General features: G+C 33.6%; 1 long non-coding RNA gene across 1 annotated transcript; it reads right to left on the bottom strand.

Moving 5' to 3' along the window:
• Window positions 1-5,779: 5,779 nt before the first annotated feature.
• Window positions 5,780-7,950, bottom strand: LOC126879673 (uncharacterized). Its single transcript, XR_007696187.1, has 2 exons — window positions 7,621-7,950; window positions 5,780-6,988 (listed from the first exon to the last, which is right to left on the bottom strand). It is a non-coding gene; the product is annotated as an uncharacterized LOC126879673 (long non-coding RNA).
• Between the last annotated feature and the right edge of the window lie 16,237 nt (window positions 7,951-24,187).

The raw sequence follows: 24,187 nt of genomic DNA on the forward strand, positions 1-24,187 counted from the left end.
AACTAAAATACTGAATCTTAATAAGGATCGAGCTAAAGACAAATAGAGGAAGAAGTTAGCTCAAACAACCCTATAAAGTTAATCTTCTTCCGAAGATGATGAATCAACCTCATCCATGGTGTTATCAGGCAGTAAATCCTTTATGTGAAATTGTCCAATTCGTTTGTTAGTCGAATTGTCCTTCAATTCATACACTAAAGGAGATATTACCTTCACAACCGTACAGGGAATATATTTCTGGCAAAATTTTGCCGAAATAACATCACCCTTATTAGACTTTACAAAGTTTCGCTTCTACTCTATCTCCAACGAAGAATCGCAGATCTCTTTTCCTCAAGTTATAATGCTGCTGGTTCCTTAGATAGGAAGTTTTTAACTTCTTCCGAATATCAGAAAAAATTTGAGGTAGAGTCTGGAGATCTTCTAATCGATGAAGGTTATCGGATATCTGAGGGAGATTTGTGGAAGTGTCGGAAATTGTACCAAAATAGTCACCAGATAAAGCAACATTTCTACCAAAATTGAGATATGCAGGAGAACATTGGGTAACCTCATGGACAGAGGTCCTTATGGCTTGAGCTATGGAATGGATATATTGATCCCAAGCTCTGTGATCTGGGAATGTATAGGAACCTTAGGGCGGTGACGATACTGCGATTCACTCTCTCAGTATGATTGGCTTGAGGATGGTAGGCAGCATTATAGAAGGTCTTCTGAACCTTATATTTAGTTAGAAGGTCTTTAAAAGCCTTCGAAACAAACTGAGGACCATTGTCACATGACACAATTTGGGGAACACCAAACAACAAAAAGACTTGTTCCTCTAAATATTTCAAAATTGCTGGAGTTGTGGTCTGACGAAGAGGGCAAACTAAAGGAAATTTGGTGACATAATCCACAACTACCAAGCAATAAGTATTACCCTTATAACTACGAGGATAAGGTCCAATGAGATCCAACGAGATTATCTGCCAAGGAAAATTAATATTCCTAAAGGAACCCATGAGTCCAGCTTGCGGTAAATTACTGGGTTTACAAGTCGCACAAACTATACACTTAGAAATATACTTTTTGATAGACTTGCGCATGCCAGGCCAATAATATAATTCGGCAATACGATGAAAAGTTTTATAAAAACCAAAATGTCCAGCAGTAACTTCATCATGAAACATACGTAAGATGTTCTCCCTATTTGGCGTAGGTACAACTATTTTCCAATCTGACATATTGGATAAGGCCTCTATAGGACTTAAGATATGTTTGTAGAGTACATTGTTCTCTACCTTAAAATCAGGATAATTTTGTGGGTCTTGAGTAACCCTATCAATCATATTCTGATACCACTCGTCAGGAGTTAAGGTGGACAAATCTAAGACATTAAGATCATGGACACGGGAAAGAGCATCAGCAACCACTACACCGTTGGCCTTTCGATGAACAATCTTATATGAATAGGCAGCCAGTTTGCATATCCATCGGGAAAGTCTCTGAGATGGGTTTTTCATACTATGAAGCCATACCAAGGAACTGTGGTCCGTAATTATGATAGCTAAGAGTTCTTTCTCAGTGGTGGAATAGTTTTTCTGGGCCTTATTCAATTTCTTACTCGTGTAAGCTATGGGATGTTCCGAGCCATCTTTCAACTGGAACAATACGCCACCAGAAGCAGTATTAGAGCAATCAGTCATCAAATAAAAATGCTCATTAAAATTAGGTGACATCATGACTGGTGCGCTAGTTAAAGCCTCTTTAACGCGCCTAAAAGCTTCATCAGCCTCAGGAGTCCAGGTAATGGTCTGCCCCTTTTTCCTGTTCTTCAAAAGATCCGTAAGAGGTGACAACAAGGTAGAGTACGAAGGTACAAACCGGCGGTAATATCCACACATTCCCAATATCCTACGGACTTGGGTGGTGGTCTTAGGTATAGGAAAATTATTAATAGCAACTATTTTCTCAGGATCAGTCCTTAGACCCTGATTATCCAAAACATAACCCAAAAACTTAAGACTAGGGCGACAAAACTGACACTTATCCAGATTAATTGTTAGATTAGCTTCCTTAAGACGTAAAAACAATTTATCTAAAATTTCCATATGAAGGGAAAAATCAGGAGTGACTACTAAAATATCGTCCAAATAATAGAAAACATAGGGCTCTAACTGTGGACCAATTGTCTGAGGAGCAGAAACAAGACCGAAAGGCATGGTGACAAACTGGAATAATCCTTTACCACTTACAGCAAAAGCAGTATATTTCTTGCTCTCTTCACTCAGTGGGATCTGTAAAAAGGCCTTAGACAAATCAATCGAAGAGATGTATTTGGCATTCTGAAGTTTGCTCAAAATCACGTCGATTCGGGGAATTGGATAAGCATCCCTGTTAGTGGTGATACTGTTTAGTTTTCGACCATCAAAGCAGATCCTGAAGGATCCATCCTTCTTCTTTGTTAACCAGAGTGGGGAACAATAGGACGACGTTAAATGTTCTATGATAATTAAAGCAAGCATCGAATCTACTCCTTTTTCTAAATCTGCCTGCCAGGCTTGAGGTATGGGATACTGATATAATCTGAAAGGAGTAGGATTTCCCACCTCAATAGTGTGAGATATTAATGAAGTACGACCTAGTTTGTCATTTGAAGAAATAGTAGTAAACTGAGAGATCATATTCTCCAATTGCCTTTGTTCAGAACTAGATAAACTAGAAAAATCATGAATAGCACTAAGGGTAGACAGATTAAATTCAGATATGGAAAAAGAAAAATCAGAACAACTTAAGGTACTATTAAAAGCATTGAAGAAGTCCATACCTAAAATTATAGAATTCTGTACAGAAGGAATAACATAAAATGTAATTTTCCTACATAAATTTGCCACTGTGATTTCAATTTGGAGTTTGCCTGTAATAGATTGGACTGTACCATCTGCAGTAGATACTTGCAAAGATGAAATGGGCATAATGGGAATATTAGCATTTTTCAATAAATTTAATGAATGTGCTCCTATCAATGAAATGTTAGAGCCACTATCTAATAAAGCTAAACACTATTGTCGTAAGATTTGAATAGGTAGATATGGCCTATTATCATTTTGTTTCCTAACTAATAAAGAGTTAATATCTAAATCTAAAATATTTGGTTCGATACAACCATTATATGGAACTACTTCACCATCAAAATTATTATTATACTTAACACTACCAATTAAAGAAGAACTTGTGGCTTTGCAACCCTGTGAATCATGTGCGTTCAACGTATCATGACTAAAACTTAATTTCTGGACTGATTTTGATTTGTGGTGTGTGCTTGTTTCCTGAACGATGCCTTCCTCCCTTTCCGATTGGAAGATGGGTTTGAGTTGCTTGGTGTGCTTGGGCCAGCTGTCTCGTTTTCTGATGGGGTTTGATTCCCTGATTGGGTGTTGGACGGAGAAACGCTCAGGGGACGGACCTCCGACATTTCGTTTCCCGAACACTTGACACAATTTCTTTTGAGGGTATTTTCCCTACCACAACCGTGGCAGAAAATACGAGTTTGTGGGATACCACAATCATTGAACTTATGATTAGACTGGTGACAATTCCAGCAAACAACGGAACTAAAAACAGAAACATTATGTTCAGGTCCCGTATTTTGCCAAGAACGTTGTCTAAAGGAAGTTGGCTGAGAAGAGGGTCGAGATGAAGATGGAGGCTGAGAAGACCAAGATAATGTTTCCTCCAAACGTTTGCACTTTACAGTGAGATCATCAATACTCTGGATGTCCATAAGAGCTAACTGCTGATGATAAAAGGGCAGTAAACATTTTAAGATGATTTTTATTTTGGATAAATCAGATAACGGAGTGTCTAAACGGCTACATATGCCTAAAATAGTATTAATGAACATAGTGACAGACTCCCCTGGTTTCTGCTTACGGTTTTTGATTTCATCCAAGAGATCATCCTGGTATGAGTAAGGAAGGAAATCTGACTTCTACTTGCGAACCAGATCAGACCAACAAGATAAATTACCTCTATTATTCATGAGCCAGGTAAAAGCAGGACCGGTAAACAATTCAGCTGAAGCAGCAAACAAATTTTCTTCAGAGACACCTCTAGATACACGAAGACATTCGACCCTTTCTAAAAATGAAATCACATCAATGTGGTGTTTTTCACCAGAAAATGAAACACCCCATTTGTGTACTTGGACGGGTTTGGAGCATGTAAAACTAGGAACGACACTGACCGGAGCATTAGGAGTAGATGTGGCTATGGGGTTAACTTTAGAATCAAGCTCACCCTCCAATGTAAGGATTTTAAGAGAAACAGACTTTTTAAACGATTCCTGCTCTTCCGTAGTACACTGTAACAAGTGTACACGGCCAGAAATATGAGTTAAACGAGATATTAATCGAGCATACTCAGTGTCCTGTACAGTTCCCCTAAACATCTCTATTTTCTTAGACAAGCTATCCAACGTTTCAGATATTCCTTTCCGTTGGTCCTCAAAAGGGATATGTACAGCCGAAAGTTGGGTGAAACTCCTATTGCCTTCTTCTTGCTTCAAAGCACCCCGCAGAAGATTGCGTTTCCTATCGACAGTTGCCGACTCCTCTGGTACTACGTCCCTAATTTTCAACTCATAGTCCAATTCGTCCACCAGAAGATGTTCAACTTTAAAAGCACACATGATGAAAGCAAAAATTATTGACAAGCAATCCAAAGGTCAGAAATATGAAATATACTTAAGTTTGTACGCAAAATATATAAGTACGGAGAAAATATTAGCAACACACCAACAAAATCAAAAGTGGCCAGCAAAATATATATATATATATATATATATATATATATATATATATATATATATATATATATATATATATATATATATATATATATATATATATCAAATAAATAAAGTAAATAAGGTATAATCAAGTAAATATAGTACTTAAATATTGGAAAAAATTTTTAGTTATTATACTTGTATCAGAAAAAAAATATATGTAACTATTAACGATTAACTGTACGTACAAATACACCACTGGCTGAAGGAGTAAAATTTTCAATAATATAATATATATTTTAGTTACTTATACTTCGTTTCAAATTCAACCTAGAATGTAAGCTGTATGCCAAAACTATAAATGAGGTTTCAAAATCTCAACTAATTAATAGATACAGCAGTGACACTGTACCTGTTAAGTATTAAATAATTAAAGACAAAATAAATCATAACAGAATGTATAAAAAGATATCAGAAGGGAATAATACAAAAAAAATACAAATAAAAGAAAAAATGAACTAAAAGAACTACTGTCTTAGAACCTAAGGTTGGCACCACAGTTGGGCTGCCGATTGTAACAAAAATACTACTTTGCAGTAGTATTTGTAGAACGAAAATGATAAGAATGAAATGAGTGAAGGAAGGGTGATGAACTGATAATAGAAGTATGGAAAGACAGAGGCAAACTAAATAGAATTGGCTCGCAAGAGAACAACTTGACACTCAAGTATGGGCACGGCTCGTTTTCATGCCTGTCGAAGAACAGTAGCTCAAACTAAAGAGGGATGATAACTAGAAAAAGAAATATGAATATGAAAAGAGATGCTTATAACATAGATCGAATAAATATAATAATATAATAAAAATAGAAGAATATAGGAGATAAACACAATAGACTGAATTATGGGCGCCAGAAGTTGGGATGGACCAAACTTCCAGGTATCTTACACTGCTGTTAAATATTAAATATATTAAATTCAAAAATAGGAAAAAATAATTGATATACAGAAACAAATAAATATTTATTAAATATAACTACTTAGATTTTTGACAACCTCTGAGTTAGAAAAATACAAAGTATGTAACTCTAAAATGACAATGGGAAATAATTACCTATAGTAATATAAATATAATCTATAGTTACATTAGTAATGGAGTAGCTCTTATATGGAGCGTAACCTCCAACTTACATATACTAGGTTAAATAACAACCTTCACCAAATAATTGTACGATTGCAATACGTACAGCAACGTTAAACCCTATAGAACTAATGAACCAGAATATAATTAAGGGAGGATTATTCACAATGAATAATTTCCGTAACTCTCAAAGAGTTAAATAGGCACTAGCCTCATTAAGGTGAACCTACGGTCTACTTGATATATAAAAATCAGTTGCTTCGACACGTAGTCACTAAAAAATATAACAAGTAAAATGGATAGCTATTCAAAGGGAATAGCGTCCAAAGATATAATTAAAAATTGATTAAATGAATTTAAGTAAAGTTAAGCAAATAAGTTAAATAATTATGATTGACTAAAGAAAGATAAAAGTTATATGAATAAGTTAATAAATTAAGCAAATTAAGAGGAAAAAGTATATAAATTTAAATTGATAAGTGGAGACAAGCAAGGTTAGTACTAAAAATATAAAGCTAATTAAGTAAATAAATGGTACAAGTAAATTTCAGGTAATATATAAAGGTAAAGAGAATCTCATATGGGGAAAAGATGATCTGAGCTCAAACCTCTTTGACCAGAGAGTTTACTGGTTTGGGGAACACTATCAACTATTATAGATATATAAAAACCATATGCAACTTAAATATTGAAACAAAATATGTGCGATAAACTATAAAACTTAATCATCAAAATAAATGTCCCGAGTCTTATACAAAAAATGAATGTGGTGTAATAGTGGAAGTGACAATCACTAGCAGATACCAAGTGTCCCAAAACAAACCCTATATGGTCCTCGAGAGTGTCCTTGCTACGGATTCCAAAATCCCTGGTAGGCGAATTAGCACAGGGATGGTGCTAGCTTGTACCAATTAATATACCGATGCCCTTCTGGGGTGCAGAGGGCAGGATACAAAGTAGGTATGTGGGAGGTTCTCCAGGCTGGTCTCCAAATGACCTGGCTTGGCGTAGAACGGTTGCTCCCAGTTGTGAGGGGAGCTGACGGACTGGTTACAGTTTAAGATTTCCCCCAAGTGGCTAAAAACAAACATGTCCCGTTTTAGTTTCAATGTCAGAATCTAAGGAAAGGTCAAAGAGCCAAAGGAAAAGAAATGAGATATCTTTTTTTCAGAATGAACAACAAAAAGAAGATCATTAGCAAAAACAATGATGGATTTGACCTTGATTCACATTACACACATTAATTTGGGATTTAACTTTAAATTCAATATTTAATACAGAATATGATTTTTATCTGAAAAATATGTCTATAAAGGGTATTTTTTTATTATTAAAAATGGTATGGGATAATGTAATGTGTTGTAAATTTTAAGAAAAATACTGGCTTTTGGAACGAATTTAAGGTGGCTAGAATACACACGATCTAATAGAATAGAGAATAATGAATGTAATCTGTAAAATTTGAATTCAATATTATGAGGTTGACATAACCCCACAAATCAAATGATATAATTTACAGGATATGTGACAAGATAATCTTCATCTGAGTGTATATTTTCGAACTATGGATATAATTAAAGATACTAAATTCAAAGAACAACTTCGATTCATACATTTACAGAAATAAATTCAATAGGAATTTAATATGACATGATAGCGGCCATATTCGTTCCTTTTTCTCAAACTTTTTAAGAGTAAAAAAAATTTACCGGATGACATGACTTCCAATTCCTCCGGGATCTCCCAAAACTTAGTCTCCTAGCTTCTCCAAAACACCACCAATAATTTGCCACTAAATATCACTTATAAAAGCTTGAAACTATTGTATTAAAATTTCCGTCCTTTTCAATCAGTCATCCGCCACTTTTCCGTTCTAGCGTACCAAGCGAAGTGTCCAATATTTCCCGTCGTTAGACGAGAAGCCCCACAGAACGAAACTTACATGACAGCGAATGGTGTCTAATACCAACTGAAGTACTTGTGCCAACTAATAGTTAAGTATGACGTCAGTCAAAGATTTATTTTAATTAGATCTTATTATTTTTGAGTATAATTTAATGACAAACCGTTATTAAAATTTAAATAAAATAACTATAAAGATAATTAAAGTTAACGGACTGTTATACACGCATAGTTAAGGGTTTTATAAAACACGTCTATTTTTTATAGACCTGTAGGTTGAGTGTACATAACCTCAAAAAAATTTAAAATTTTTTTTTTGAAAAGAAGTATATAACTTTTTTTTGGGGATAGCTGCAGATCTAATTTTTTCTTAGTCTTGTGTATTTTATCAAACACTATATTTCTAATTTTTTTTCAGATTTTTCTGTAACGTTGGTCACCTTCAAAAATCCAAAAAACTGTTTTTTAAGGGGGGTTTTGGGGGGTTTGAACGTGTTTTTCTGATTTTTAAATATTCTAAAGAACTCAGTTACTTCAAGTTACATATAACCTATAAAAACAAAATTGATTTGATATATTATGAAGTCTATAAAATAGGGAAAATCCCCCAAAACCCCCCAAAAAAACAGTTTTTCGGATTTTTGAAGGTGGGGAGACTTACGGAAAAATCTGAAAAAAATTTAAAATATAGTGTTTGATAAAACACACAAGATTAAGAAAAAATTAGACCGGCAGCTATTCCTCAAAAAAAGTTATACGCTTTTTTGAAAAAAAAATTTCTTTTAATTTTTTGAGGTTATGTACACTCTACCTATGGGTCTATAAAAAATAGGCGTGTTTTATAAAAGCCTCTACTATGCGTGCGAATTTTTTGAAATTTTAAAATTGATTGCATCCATCCAAAAAAAAAATAAAAACGAAAAATTAAGTTTTTGATGGTGGGGGCAGGGGGAAGGGGGTGGTGGGTTAAAATCACGATGAATCCTATGTGTTTATCACATAGAACTTAAAAAAATAAAAAAAATTAATTCTGTTAGTAAGTTCTGTTAACTTTTAATTTATTTATCCCGTCCATAAGTGGAAAGTTTGATGCGCCACTGTCGACGCATGTGCCACTGAAAAGTGACGGCACAGTGTTCAAACGTTTTCTTTTAGGTTCTACTATTTAAGTTATAGGGTCCCATCGTGCCTAAAATGATTAAGAAATTTCACCTATAGCGGCTCTTAGTTTATTAGAATTTGTTATGTGCAATTCCATCATTGGGAATATATTTTTAATTAATTTTTCCGCTAGATGAATTGCTAATTACTGTTTTTCTGTTTAGAGAATTAGTCGTTTTAAGTATAATTTTAAGTTTTCCGTAATAATAGGTATATTGTTGAAATTTTCATTTTCGAGAAACATGTAATTTTTATTTATACATATAGGTATTCAGTATTATATTATACAGTGTGTAAAAAAAGGGCAAGTCCTAAATTAAATCACATACACTGGAACCCCGATAAGTCGGCCCCCGATAACCCGGAAGTCCGGCTAACCCGGACCGATTTTCATCAGACAAACATTTCAACAATAAAAATGTACTATCCTTTGCAAGATAATTCGGATGGAATTTCCCAGATTATTTTGTGCTTGATATCGGCCCAGTCTCTTAATCTGAGGAATTCCATCCGAATTATCTTGCAAGGGATAGTATGTAATATAATATTTGGGAGATAATGTGTATTTGTATAATTTGAACTATGTATACGATAGTAAAAATGACTCATGGCACCCGGCGGCGGCGGCAGAGCTGCCAACCCAAGAGACTCAACCCCAAACCGCCCGAAAATGAATGGATGAATAAGGAAGAAGAGTGAAGGATCAGGGTGGAAGGATGTGGAGATAATAGATGTAGAAAATAAAACAAATAATGTTGAAGTATGTCTAAATTGCTGTAGAATTGAAATAATAAGAATATGGAACGATAAAATGTAAATAAAATGTATTAAGAGTTTGAAGTAGGATGTTGCTTATAGAAAATTTGTATAGAAATAAAAAAGGCAGATGATAGTGAAAGTATGATGATACACATAAGATGAGAGGATATAGATGATATGTGTTATGAAAAAAGTTGTCGGTGTAGGGGTTGAAAATCTCGATTAAAAGAAACATGGCGATTAACACAATTACGACTTTTCTGCTTCTCTTTAACTAATTCTAGGTCCTCATACAGTTCCAATTTTAGGAAGTTTTTTGAGGGATGTTATGTAACAATGAGACGTCTTCTGGGATTTCGAGAGTATGTTTATTTTGTATGAGATGTTGTGAGAAAGTTGAAGTGTTATCTCTTTTGGTATGTTCTAAGGAACGAGAAGCTAGTGATCTACAAGTTCTTCCTATATATGTAGCATCACAATTGGAGCAGTGTAATCTATAGACTCCACTATGATTCATATAGTTAATAGGGTCTTTAGAATTGGTAAGACATTGTCCTAGATTATTTGGTACTTTAAAAGAAATGTGAGTGTTATCAACTGCTCTTTTAAGAAGGTATTTGATATCACCGGAGAGACGTTCATAATAATACGGTAGGGAAGCATAGATGGTCAAGTCTCTGGGGAAAGCAGTCTCTCTCAAGACTCTAAGGTGTCTCTTTTGGATGAGTTTGTTAATAAGATTAGGGTCCTAACCGTTGTTAAATGCTATTTGACGGAGAACATTAAGTTCTTTATTATAGTTAGATGGAGATAATGGAATTGTCTCTAGTCGGTGCACATAACTGCGGAAGGGGTCTACCCCAAAATTCGGACAGCCAAAATCCCGAGAGCCACAATCCCGACGGCCAAAATCCGACACGCCAGAATCCCGACAAGCCAAAATCCCGACAGGCCAGAATCCGGACAGGTTTCATAAGTTTCTTTTCAAAATATAATTACATTTATTTTTTGTTTTTTGTTTATGGCCATCTGTTTTTTATTTTTGGTTACTGAACAAAAGTATTTTGCATGAAAATTATGAAGCAAAAGTCGGAATTTTTACTTATGCGAGGATTGTTGCATGTCGGGATTTTACCTGTCGGGATTCTGGCGTGTCGGGATTCTGGCGTGTCGGTGGATTGGCCGTCGGGATTTTGGCTGTCGGGATTTTGGCTGTCGGGATTTTGGGCGGCACCGCTGTGGAAGACTGCATATTTATGTGACATTGGGTGATGAGAAGATAACGGTATGACATGATCAGTCTGTGTAGGTTTCCTATTGGGACCGTGCAAGTTCGGCAAAGCGACCCCTATTTCTACGCTCTATACTAAAATTCGCACTTTTAATTATATTGGCCAATTATATTAGTCCTGGTTACTGGATAATTGTCAAGGCCATAGTCCAAAAAAAATAATAAGAAGAAAAAATAAGATTCAGGTTATGTTATGAAAACGTCAACAATTGTATGTAGTAAATAAAATTAGTTATTAAAATGCAGTACTGCAAGCAAAATAAAATTAATTAAATTTACCTTTATATAATAATTGCATATCATATCAATATTGTGGAGCAATATATAATTTTTCTGCTTCATTGACAGAAGGTATGAAATATACGTCAATTTGACAATTTCAATTGACAATATGAATTATTTAAGATAGTTGCAATATTTCTCCGCGACTCGCGCAGGGTCGTTTCTCGTTTCCCCTTCCAAGTACTTGCACACCGCGAATAGGTTCTGAATTCGAAATGGTCGTTTAATCTGGAAATGGTAAGGTCAAGAAAATTAATTGATTGGGAAGACTCTAGTTCCATAGTGAACTTGATGTTCGGGTAGATTTGATTAATTTTAGAAAGTAATAGATCAGCTGATTCAGAATTACCTGAAATAAGGACTAAAATGTCATCAACATATCGAAACCAATGGAGTATTTCAGGGTTTTTTATGATATGTGTGGATTCTAAATTATCCATAAAAATATCAGCTAAAAGAGGAGACAAACAACTGCCCATAGCTAGGCCATCAGGTTGTCTGTAAAAAGTATTATTAAATACAAAGAAGTCTTGAGCTAGACAAAATTGTAGTAATTGAATAATGGAATTGGTGGTAGATATAGTGATAGAGTTGGCTCTTAGAAGAGAATGTACCAGATTAATAGTCTCTTGTTTAGAAACAGAAGTGAAAAGATTGCTAACATCGAATGAAAGCATAGTAATGTTGGGACGAAGATTTATTTGTTGGAGATTGTTGACAAGATAACTAGTATTTTTAACTGAAAAACGAGGGGTGAAGTTCGTCCAGTTGTTGATCAGGTTCAAAATGAATTTTGAGAGAATAGAGACTGAAGTGTTTATAAAACTAACAACTGGACGAATGGGGATGTCCTCTTTATATATCTTAGGTAAACCGTACCGTCTGGGTGTCAGCGGATTGCTTGGTATTTTATAATAAGCAGCAAACTCTTCTGAAAAGAATTCCGCAAAAGGTTTCAGGTTGTCTTTAATTTTGTTATTGAACTTTTTAGGAGGGTCTTCAGTAAGTGTAGTGAAGTTATTATTTGAAAGAAAAGTGATGACTTGGTCATTATATATAGTTTGATCTAGGATTACTAAGCAGTTACCCTTGGCTGCTTTGCTGATGAGTAGATTATGGATTTTGATTTTGTTTTTGATTGAGTTAAGTGCTGTAACATGGTTGTTCCGTTTTTTGTTGGAAAATGGAGGGTAGGATGTGTTGAACGATGAGTTTTGAGAAGTAGAGGGTAAACTGAAGGAAGAATTGTTAGATGTAGAAGATGAAATATACTGGTTTTTTAATTTATTTATAGTATTGAAACATGAGTTACGAATAGAAGTTTTTTGATTTAAGGGAACAGAAAGACTTTGGATTATGATATCCAGTTCAATGGAGAAACTCTGAAGGTCCTTCTCAGAAACCTTTCTCGGAATGGAGTACTTAAGATCTGGATTTAATAAATCAAGTTTAATTTTATTAAAGACAACTGAAGAGGTTTTTAAGTCTGGTGTGAAAAGAAAAATTGGAAAATTTGATATTGTTCTTATTGTTGTTTTGATTTAGTGAGTTAGAGTTAATACTGATAAGTTTATTAAGTTTAGATTTAATCCTATTGAATTTAACCCGGTATTGGTCGCTAGGTAGGTTGTTACGCGAGTGGTCGCGCTTTTCTCACACATATCCTACTTTTGCTTTTCTTTACAAAATTTTATAAACAAGATGAAGTTCCATCAACGATAAAGCCATTTGCTTTAAAAAGACACAACGTTTTTCTGTTTTATTATCTTTTAATATAAACTGTGACTATTTATGACGCCAATATTTAACATTGAAAAATATATGGTAAGTGACCATCTACAACTAACCTGTGAAACAGAATATAGGATTTTCAGATCATAAACCACATCAACGGCGTCTTTTATTACATCATAAAAGGAAACTATTTTAGGTTTTAAGGGGAAAAATAAAAGTAATTTTTATACAGAGTTGGTGACGCCGGTGGTCGCTTGATGAGAGAATCTCTCACATGAAGCGCACTGACTCAACAATATGGTGGTACTAAGTAAACTGAGTCACTATCTGAGCGGATGAGTCTAGTAGATTGTCGAGGGAGGATAGTTAAGAGACTAGAAGGACCGACAGCGCGTATAATTTCCCAGAAAAAAAGTTGTGCGCACTTTTTTAAAACCTTGAGAGAAAATCTCATGTAGAGACCACTGGCGGGTTAATAGAGGTTATGGTAGGGGAGCCCAAGCGGGGATTTTTGCAGTTACTCGAGCGCGTCAGATTAGCATATGGGGATAAACCTGGTACCCTGCAGATGTACTTCTACCATATATTGGCTCTTAATGCAGGGGAGTTCGTTAAGGGGGCCCTTGTATACCAATAAATGTATATTTATTGGTGTCCTTGAAGATACTAAAATTTTAGCTTTGGAAACGTTTAAATGTAAACCAAACATTGCGCTATGACGAAATACCGCATTTATTATATTATGTTGCAGTTCTTGTGCGTTGCTTGCTATTAGGATGGTATCATCGGCGTACTTGATGTTGTCTATGCTAGTTCCGTTAATCTTGATTCCTCCTTGGACCTCGTCTAATGTTTCTCTGAATATGGAACCCGAATACAGATTAAATGATAGAGGTAATAAAACTCAACCCTGTCGTACTCCTCGTCGGATTTGTATATCTTCGGATGTTGTGTGCTCTATTTCAATTGTTGGTGTTTCGTGCCAATATAGTTCTAAGATAATTCGCAGTTCTTGCTCGTCAATTCCAGTTGTTCTTAGAATTTGGATCATCTTTTGATGGATAACGCAGTCAAATGCTTTTCGATTGTCAATAAAACATGCCTTCTGATTTAAATTCATGTCTCTGCTTCGCTGTGTTAACACTTTTAAAGCAAAAACAGCTTTTCGTGTTCCCAATCCGTTTCGAAATCCGAACTGGGTATCATTCGTTTGGAATTCACATTTCTTGTAAATATGTGTATTTATGATTCGGAAAAGAGTTTTCAGGATATGAGACATCAAGCTTAATATTCGATAATCATCGCGCTGTGAAGAATTGGATTTTTTTCGGTAGTGTTACGAATTTATTTTCCAGTCCATGAAATTCCTGTAAGCGATTTCGTACTTTTCTCTTGAAATGCTTGGTAACAAATTATTGCAAACATGGAATACCTTCTCCACAATATTTGGGTGTGTACGTTCTAATTCAAAATCTTCATCGTATTCCATTATGATTAACACAAATGATGAGAACTGCTTTTATTAGGTATGAAATATTTTTTAAAAATATTAATTATATTCACGTTTGGAAAGTTGACAACAATAATTGTGTTTGTATTGTGCATGTTACCATGGAAACGGCCATCATATCGTGACTATCATTACGTCGCGATGTAAACACATGGAAAAGCAGCGGAGAACCAGTGAGAGTGAGAAATTATTTCTCACTGCAAGGGCCGACTTTTCTCACTGCGTGATAAATTTTTCGTTTTGAATTTATGTAAGTAGTGAGAGAAGTTGCACATTGTATAGCATCTATCTTATTCTTCTTTCAGTACCCTGTCCGATTATCGAACGTTGGCGATCATATTGGCAATAATATCTTTGTTTACGGCAGCTGTAAGCAGGTTAGTGGTGGTCTTTTGATACCAATTCCGGAGATTTAGAAACCAGGATGTTCTTCTTCATCCTGGGCCCCTTCTTCCGGCGATCTTGCCCTGTATTATGAGGTGTAGAAGGTTATACCTCTCTGAATGTCTCATTACATGGTCGAAATATTGTAACTTTCGATTTTTTATTGTTTTTGTTATTTCTGTGCTATTATTCATTCGATAGCATCCACAGAAAAAGTATATTTTGTGTAATATAGATCCATTTTCCAATATAACTGTCAAATTTTAATTTTCTAAAATTACACAAATTCAAATATTCACTAATGGTTAGCATTGTTAACAAACATATTGATAAACTATCTTCTTTTTAATGTAACTTTTTATTTTGTGATTAATATATTATCATACTCACTTTTATACTACAATTCATTAAAGGAATTTCCTTACTAATTTGCACAACAAGAACGGATGGCTTAAGTGATGCAAAATGAAAATGTTATTCACTGTTTAATGCCGAGATATGACAATATTGTCGAACGATTACGAGAGAATGTCGTACAATATTGTATCCTCTCGTTCTGTCGTATACAATACATTCATTCAGCATTGTTCAGTGCGCATATTGCCACTTAACAAGAATGTCTGGATGTGCTTGCAAGTGCTGACAATTATTCCTCGGCCATGTACCTTTATTATTTTCTGTTTTCACTTTTTATGAACATTTTTAATTTCAGGAATGGTATATTGCAGATTATAAACATTCAGAATTCAGTATAGACTATTATAGACTAAACTTTTGCATTTTATGTGTAAACCACAAGAAACATTATTATTAAAATAGGAAATGGTTACATGCTCAAGTATACGAATTTTAGGAAAATAAAAGGTAGATATTGAGCAGTTTAATTTATAAAATCTAACCCAAGTGTACTCTCACTCTCAGAGCATCATCAGAAACACCTAAAATAAGCCAAAAAAATGCCATTGTAAAGATAGAATTTGTTTGAAATAAAAATATCAATTATAACATATAAAGGCGGGTATACATATGCGCTCTGCTCGATGTGCGAGCCGCTCGCGCAGCATATTTGTTAGATTAGTACGTGTTTTCAAATGGCACACAAACGGCTCTCACACGGCGCACCACGATCTAACTTCTGTCGGCTTTTCAACAAATGCTTTGATGGTTCGCAATACGTATTTTGACGGGTTTGCGAGTGGTTTGTTGGTTTTGGGGCGCCTGAGTTGAATATTTGTTAGTAATGGAGTGTTAGGAAGGAAATATCAAAATGTTTACCGTGGAAAGTGAAAATGAGATGATGACATTGAATATATTTAAACATGTTAGCTTGCAACCCCCAACTTGTAACCAACTTGCAACCATCTTGCAACCAATTTGCAACCAACTTGCAACCAACTTGCAACCAATTTGCAACCAATTTGCAACCAACTTGCAACCAATTTGCAACCAACTTGCAACCAACTTGCAACCAACTTGCAACTCAACTTGCAACTAATCGGAATGAAACCAAACACTTCTCGATGAGAATAGGAGAAGCTACTCCCGACGTCGGCCGATATCGGATCTGATCTGATCGGAGAAAAACGGATCCAATGTAGGCATCCACATTTAATACTAATTATCTACAATTTCTAAATGTTCGTAAGTTTCCTCTGGATCGCGGAAGGTTCGTCAAAATGAAAAATTTTAACGAACATTAACCGCGCCACGAACGCGCGGCGCTCACACGGAGTGGAGTTCGCGGCGCGGATATGTATTTCCGCCTTTACACACACACACACTGGACAAAGGACAAACAGATTAAAATTTAAAAGACTGATGGCTACGTTGTTCGAAGATGACATCTGATATGACTTTTATTAAAACTACGTACAGACACTACAAAGTGAACTGTGCATTCAAAGAATCTGTGGTAGACTGAACACCGACCACCAAAACAATAGACCAGTAGTATAGTAGACGTCAGGAGGTGAAATAACAAAATGAGGAAAAATGTAAATTTTTTGTTAAATGTTAGTTCACTTTTTAGTAATTGTACCTACCTACGTAATTTTAATTAAAGTCGTATCAGATGTCATTTGTAAGATATCATTTAAAAATATCCCTCAAATAAGGAACATTCATTGTGTACCTCCATTTTCTAACCATCTAGCGTTAGCGTTTTAAATTTTACTCTGTTTGTCTTTTATCCAGTGTGTGTTATATGTTATACAGGGTGTCCCGAAAAGATAGGTCATAAATTATTTCACACATTCTGGGTTTAAAAATAGTTCGGTCCAACCTAACTTACCTTAGTACAAAAAATGTGCTTATAAAAAAAGTTACAGCCCCTTGAAGTTACAAAATGAAAATCGATCTGTTTCAATATGTATGCTAGTTTTATTTCAGACAAATGTCTACGACATTCCGGAATATCTTCCTGTCTGACGAAGTAAATCTACAACGTTATTGTATTTTTTATTATACATCAACTTCGAGTTTTTGTCAAAGTTTTTCAAAATTTTTCTATCTTTACAGTGGCGTTTTTTGGCTTTGGCTTTTTTGGTTTCAGATGTATCTGATTATACTTTGAGAGCGGAAGTATACTTGGGTAACATTTAATAAATTACAGGACATGATATCTGCTTTTGATTTCTCTAAAATATTACTACTATAACAAAAATCGAGACAGACAAAATATTTCCTATAAATATTAAATTTTAGTTACACTACTTATAACAAGAACGATATGAAACCAGAATTACATATTAGTGTAATATATTTCCTAAGATGAAGGTTTTACAGACTGTTTTTAAAGGCCCTGTTTTTCAGCGAGAGGTTAAAAATTTTGGTTAGCTAACCTATGGTAAGTGATACCGAGTTCCAATATCGAACCAGCTGATAATATTTTGTTAGTTTTAGAATTTTAAAATATTTCAATAAAAATGTCGCTGTAACTGCTTTCAGTATTCCCCATAGGTACGCATGAGGTGCCGTTAGGTATTGTGCCCATAAAATCATCGCCCAGTATTCGAAGAAGAAGAGACTCCCTGGCTGTATGACAGGTTGCCCCGTTCTGCTGAATCCATTGTTGTTTTAAGCTTGGATCGTTTTCGCGACCTTTTCCGTATGACCGAAAATAGCATCCACGACAAAATTTTTTTTCTGCAAAACTGAGAACCAGTCTTAAGCACCTAATATTAACACGACATTCACATACGTTATAACGACGTTCGGAAACCATTCACTTCGTTTCGGCCCATGACACATACAAATTTGAGACATACGCATTTCAGTACTGTTTATTTTGCCGCTTACTAGCACTTGAAAAGTCGTCCAAAAACAAGCCGCACAAATGTCAATACCGGAGCAGTGTATGAGAGTATTGGTAAAAATCCAGATACACCAATTCTGCATCATGACAAACGTTTTATTATGACTGTCTAAATTTAAATACGCGTAATGCGAGATCAAAATCTCACTATACTTGGGGTTATCAGTCAAGAAGCAAGAAAAATTTATTGAACTCACATCAGCAGTCCATTCTCCATTGTATAAAAAGGTGTATAAAAAGGATAACCTTACATAATTTGGAAAAGTGAATTTGGACTTTATTGGATTTTTCATACAGATGAAATTAACTCATAGTCGCTTGTTTAATTGTGAACAAGAATAAAGTCTTAATGAAAGTTTTTTATAATAACTAAAACGGGAGAGTTTCCGGGACTTGGCTGTATACCATGTGGTTAAAAAACTCTAATATCTAAGTAAAAAACTCATTATAGTGGAGTGCAACTAGAACGAAAACATACATTGTTTCGGAAAAATTCAAACAAGCTTATATTTTTCTAAAGCTTTTTTTGTTAGTGTATATACATGCACTGAAAAAAATATTGTACATAGTACCAATGAACGCCAATCATTGACTGTTTTTTACATTGATTCAATGAAAATTTCGTTAATACTATAAACACGTAGTTATTAAGTAATGACCATATTCATTATCACAATGTAATTTTATTCATTAAAAAATAATGAATAGAATCATTAATCCAATGAATCGTTTTGTCTATCGAATGACTTTTTTCATAATACTAACAATTTCTGTTCATTGTATAATATATGAAACTATACATCAGCATTATGCGGTTAAATTAATGAATATTAAACGTTGCGCTAATGTACCGGGTGTCCCAATAAGAATGGCTCTCGGCCATATCTCAGGAACCGTTTATAGTAGAGCTTTGAAATAAAAAATTTTATAACAAAAGTTGCCTCAGAAAAAGCCTGGAAATTATTTTCATAATTGTGGGACCACCGCTAGAGGGCGTAATTGAATATCAAAAATTAAAAAATCTAAATTTTACAAAATTTTCCTAATGAAGGGGCACTGGAAATCCGATCGTCGTATTCTTCATAAAATTCTACGCATATTTGATTTGACAAGTTTAGGTCTACCTTTGGAAATAAGAGGTGGGGTTGAGTGGGAACCTTGTTATGAAAAACTGGCTGTGAGTCCGGTTCTGCTTAATCAAATTTTGCAAACTTGGTCTTGTTGAAGACAGATCTTTTTCATCAATGTAAAAGTTATGATTTCGAACCAACTTACTGAGTAATATGCCAGCTAGAAGGCGTTATTTAATTTTTTTCAGAAATCTAGTGTTCCTTGGAAAATATTAAATACAAACATGCATTTTTAATACCATATTACAAAATTAGACAAAATTAGCAACAGAATAGCGAAAACCGCATGTTAATACCTTTTTTCTATCTCGAGATATCTTACAAAACGTGTAAATTTAAAAACATAACTGTTACTGTCACCGGTAAACGAAATAATTCATTAAAAGTAGTGTGCTATGGAAACAACAAAGAAACATTTTCCAGCTGTCAACTTATATTAGGTCTTTTCAACGCTTCTCATTTGTTTCGAGCCTCGTTCATATCTCGTATATTAATATTATACACGGATTATACGGCATATGACAGAGGCTCGAAACAAATGAGAAGCGTTGAAAAGCCCTATTACAAAGAAATAAAAACAACTATTTAGTGATGACATAAACGTTCAAATTTTTGCCCATCATTTTCGTTGCAAAACATTTACTCTTTCAAGAGTAGATTGAACAGCAGTCTCAATTTTTGTTCTCGATATGCTTTGAATGGCGTTTAGTATTCTCTGGATAATGTATTCTAGAGTAGTATATGATGGGCAACAATTTGAATATTTAGGTCGTCACTAAGTAGTTCTTTTTGTTCTGTGTTATATTTAATTTTAATAGTATCGTTTCTCTTTATATTGTTGTTTTAATTAATTATATTTTTATACGTTGACATCTGGAAAATGTTATTTTGTTTTTTTCCACAGCACACTACTTTTCATTAACTTAGTTTACCGGTGATAGTAACAGTTATGTATAAAATTTACACGTTTCTCGAGATATCTTGAGATAGACAAAAGGTATCGACATGCGGTTTTCGCTATTCTATTGCTAATTTAATCTAATTTTATAAAGTATGATTAAAAATGCATACTTGTATTTAATATTTTCCAAAGAAAACTAGATTTCTGAAAAAAATTAAATAACGCCTCCCAGCTGGCTTATTACTTATTAGGATGGTTCAAAATTATCACGCTTACATTGAAGAAAAAGATCTGTCTTCAACAAGACCCAGTTTTCAAAATTTGATTTAGCAGAACCGGACTTACAGCCATTTTTTCATAACAAGGTTCCCACTCACCCCCACCTCTTATTTGCAAAGGTAGACTTAAACTTGTGAAATCAAATATACGCAGAATTTTATGAATAATACAATAATCGGATTTCCAGTGCCCCTTCATTAGGAAAATTTTGTAAAATTTAGATTTTTTTATTTTTGATATTCAATTACGCCCTCTAGCGGTGGACCCATAATTATGAAAATAATTTCCAGGCTTTTCCTGAGGCAACTTTTGTAATAAAATTTTTTATTTCAAAGCTCTACTGTAAACCATTCCTGAGATATGGCCGAGAGCCATTCTTATTGGGACACCCGGTACAGTGTTCTTTAAATTACGAACTCGTTTATTGAATCAATATTTTCGTAACATTAAATCAATATTTTCGACTTTGATTAATAACACGATACATTGTTTTGATGTAACTCAATCATTGTATTAATGTAATATACCTGAATCAATGATCAATACATCGTAGCAATAATCTTGTACATAAACCGATACATTTCTTAAAACTATATAAGTGTTTTTATTGGTGTAAAAAAATCACGTTACAACAGTTGCAGCCTCCTAGCAGACAGTCACTTTGCAGGCTCTGAGGAGCGGTGTTTGGCACGAGTGATTTGGTTGATTTTTCTAAGGTATGTATTTACATATATTTTTAACTATTTATAAATTATTTTGTTGGATTTCTATAAAGTGAAAGTGAAGTAAAGTTGTGAAAGTCATATCAAGGAAAAAACAAATAAATTTTTATTTGAAAAGACTACCCATGAAGACATTACGGAATGTAAGTACCTGTGTTGTTTTTCTAGATTTAATATCAATATTCATTCATTCAATACAAACATACATTCTAAATAAATAATTAGCATAAACTAAAATATAATATTAAAATTCAAAACTAAGAGACAACCGGTATAGTAAACTTCAATTAAATCAGCCTCTGTGACTTTGGGGACATGGAACTAATTGTTTTTTCACATAAAACAGCAACATTCGATATTTGTTATTTTGGTACTTAACCTTAATGACAATCGATCAACAAAAACGTTCTTGTTTTGATTTTAATGTGTATTGTGTTCGTCCTTTTATTATTGTGACAGTAAATTATACAATATTTTTAATAATTTAATGGATATATTATCGACTAAAGCTACATTCCACACTGTTTCATACTACAAAGTACTTGATGTTGAACATCATTGCCACTAACCTCAATCAAGTAAGACATAATTAGCAAAGAAATTGTATTATAAAACTGTACCTTGTTTTAAATATTTGTAGCTCTCATCTGATGATGACAATGAAAATTGTCGAAATATAATGAATTGTTGAACAGAGTATCACTTGGCTTTCAATCAGCTGCATACCCAATAACCTCAACCACTTCCTGTCTACCAGATCAGCTGTTATTTTAGAGGATATATATTTTTATATATTTTATAAGAAGAATCAATTTCTGTTATATTTAGTTATTCAGTTTTTTCCAAATTACATTATAAAAAGTTGTTTGTGTTATTTTGTTTTTTCTTTCTTTAAACTTATAGATACTTAACATTAGTTTGAGAATCGGCAAAAAATCGGTGCTTCAACCTATATTTATTATCATATTTATGTAGATATTAAGTCGTCATTTTGTTTACTTATTAACTATTTGTATGTTATATACAAATATACATGAAGATGACATTCGCTGAACCAAAAAAGTACGTAAATATAATGAAAAAAACATTGATTCAAAAACGGGGAACATTAATCTTCGCCCAAAGATCAGTATCGTTGGTCAAATGTAAGTAGATACATTATCTAATGCTCAAAACATTAACTTCTATGAATTAGTACGTTCATTCAATGTACTTTCTAGTCAAGAATTAATATACCGATACATTGATTCAATGTACCGATCCATTGATTCAATGTACCGATACATTAATTCAATGTACCGATACATTGATTCTTAACTAGAAAGTACATTGAATTAACGTACTAATTCATAACAATTAATGTTTTTGAGCATTAGTTAATGTATCTACTTACATTGGACCAATGATACTGATCTTTGGACGAAAATTAATGCTCCCCGTTTTTGAATCAATGTTTTTTTCATTATATTTACGTACTTTTTTGGTTCAGTGTGTTAAAGCAAAAAGTTCTACTCGCGGATTTGGCCGCTAATTGTTTATTAATTGTTTAAACAATAACAATTGTTTTCTATAAATAATTTAAAACTATGTTTAAATTCATCATTTTACTTTGATCAAATATGTTTCTATTTTGTTTTTGATTATGCTGAATTCGATTATGGCATTGCAATTTAAAAATTTTTATACAGAAGCTCTTATAGAGTATTAGTCTGTGCTGATTATCGGAGAATAGGCCATTTTTGGGAAAAGTTATTTACCAGCAATTTTATTGCTGGAATCGAATCCTATGATTGTATATATTAATAATATAGATATGCAAAGTCCGCAGATAGTGTGCTACTTTTTTTATAAACAAAATGGCGCCCGAAAATCGTGTTTTTTTTTTTTTCAATTTTTGCTCTATAACTCCAAAGATTTTAACTTTAGACCAAAAATACTAAAATAAAAATTCACCGAAATTAAATTATGCATAGAGACGTGTTTTTTTCGATTTCCCCGGAAAAAGCCGGTTTTTCCAACAAAATCTTTAATTTTCTACTAAACTTTTAGATAAGTAGTTGTTAATAAATAATTAAATAACTTGGTAACGTAAAAGCCCATTCCGTTTTTATTACAATTCCAGAAGCCGATGGAAATAGAATAAACAGTTGAGCAACAATTGAAATGTTAATTAAAAATTTACGGTCGCTATAATAACGACAATAATTATGATGCATAAGAAAAGCTATGATTTTTTGATAAAAAGACACTACACCTATCTAATGTACTTTACAGAATTGAAATTAGACTATTTAAGCGGCCTCAGGAATATTTTAAAATTATAAACAATTTTTTGGCTTATAAACCAATAGAATATCTCGGGAAATATTAAACTAAATTAAATTGTGAAAACGGTATTCGAAAGACAGCGGCAGGACGCTTCTTTTAAAAGAAAAACAATTGGTTCCTGAGATACAACCGGTCAAAGTTGACCGAAATTTACGGCAAAGATATAAACAACAGGATCATAATTTTCAAACCATCACCTTTTTATTTTTGTCCTCTTTCTCCAAAAAAATTTTCATATCTTTAAAATCCTCATAACATATATTATTATAATAAAAACTATCGATAATACGTGTGAAAGCTGCCAAAAATAGCAAAATTCCAATAAAAAATTAGGTTGGAGAAAATGTAACCCTCAAAGTTCAAAATCGGTACACGTTAAAAAAAATGCATTTTCTCGGCTTCCCATGGAGCAATTTCCTTCATTCTTTTTTTGTTCCCAAGTAACTCGAGTAGAGCCATCGAACTAACGCAATATTAAATGTCAAGCTTGCTTTTGTTTTGTTATAATAAATTAATTTTTTTATTATAACACAATATTTTAATTCGTTTAAATAAAAATTGTTTAAATAATTATACAGCT

This window comes from Diabrotica virgifera, chromosome 2 (assembly GCF_917563875.1).
Source record: "Diabrotica virgifera virgifera chromosome 2, PGI_DIABVI_V3a".
Lineage (NCBI taxonomy): Eukaryota > Metazoa > Arthropoda > Insecta > Coleoptera > Chrysomelidae > Diabrotica > Diabrotica virgifera.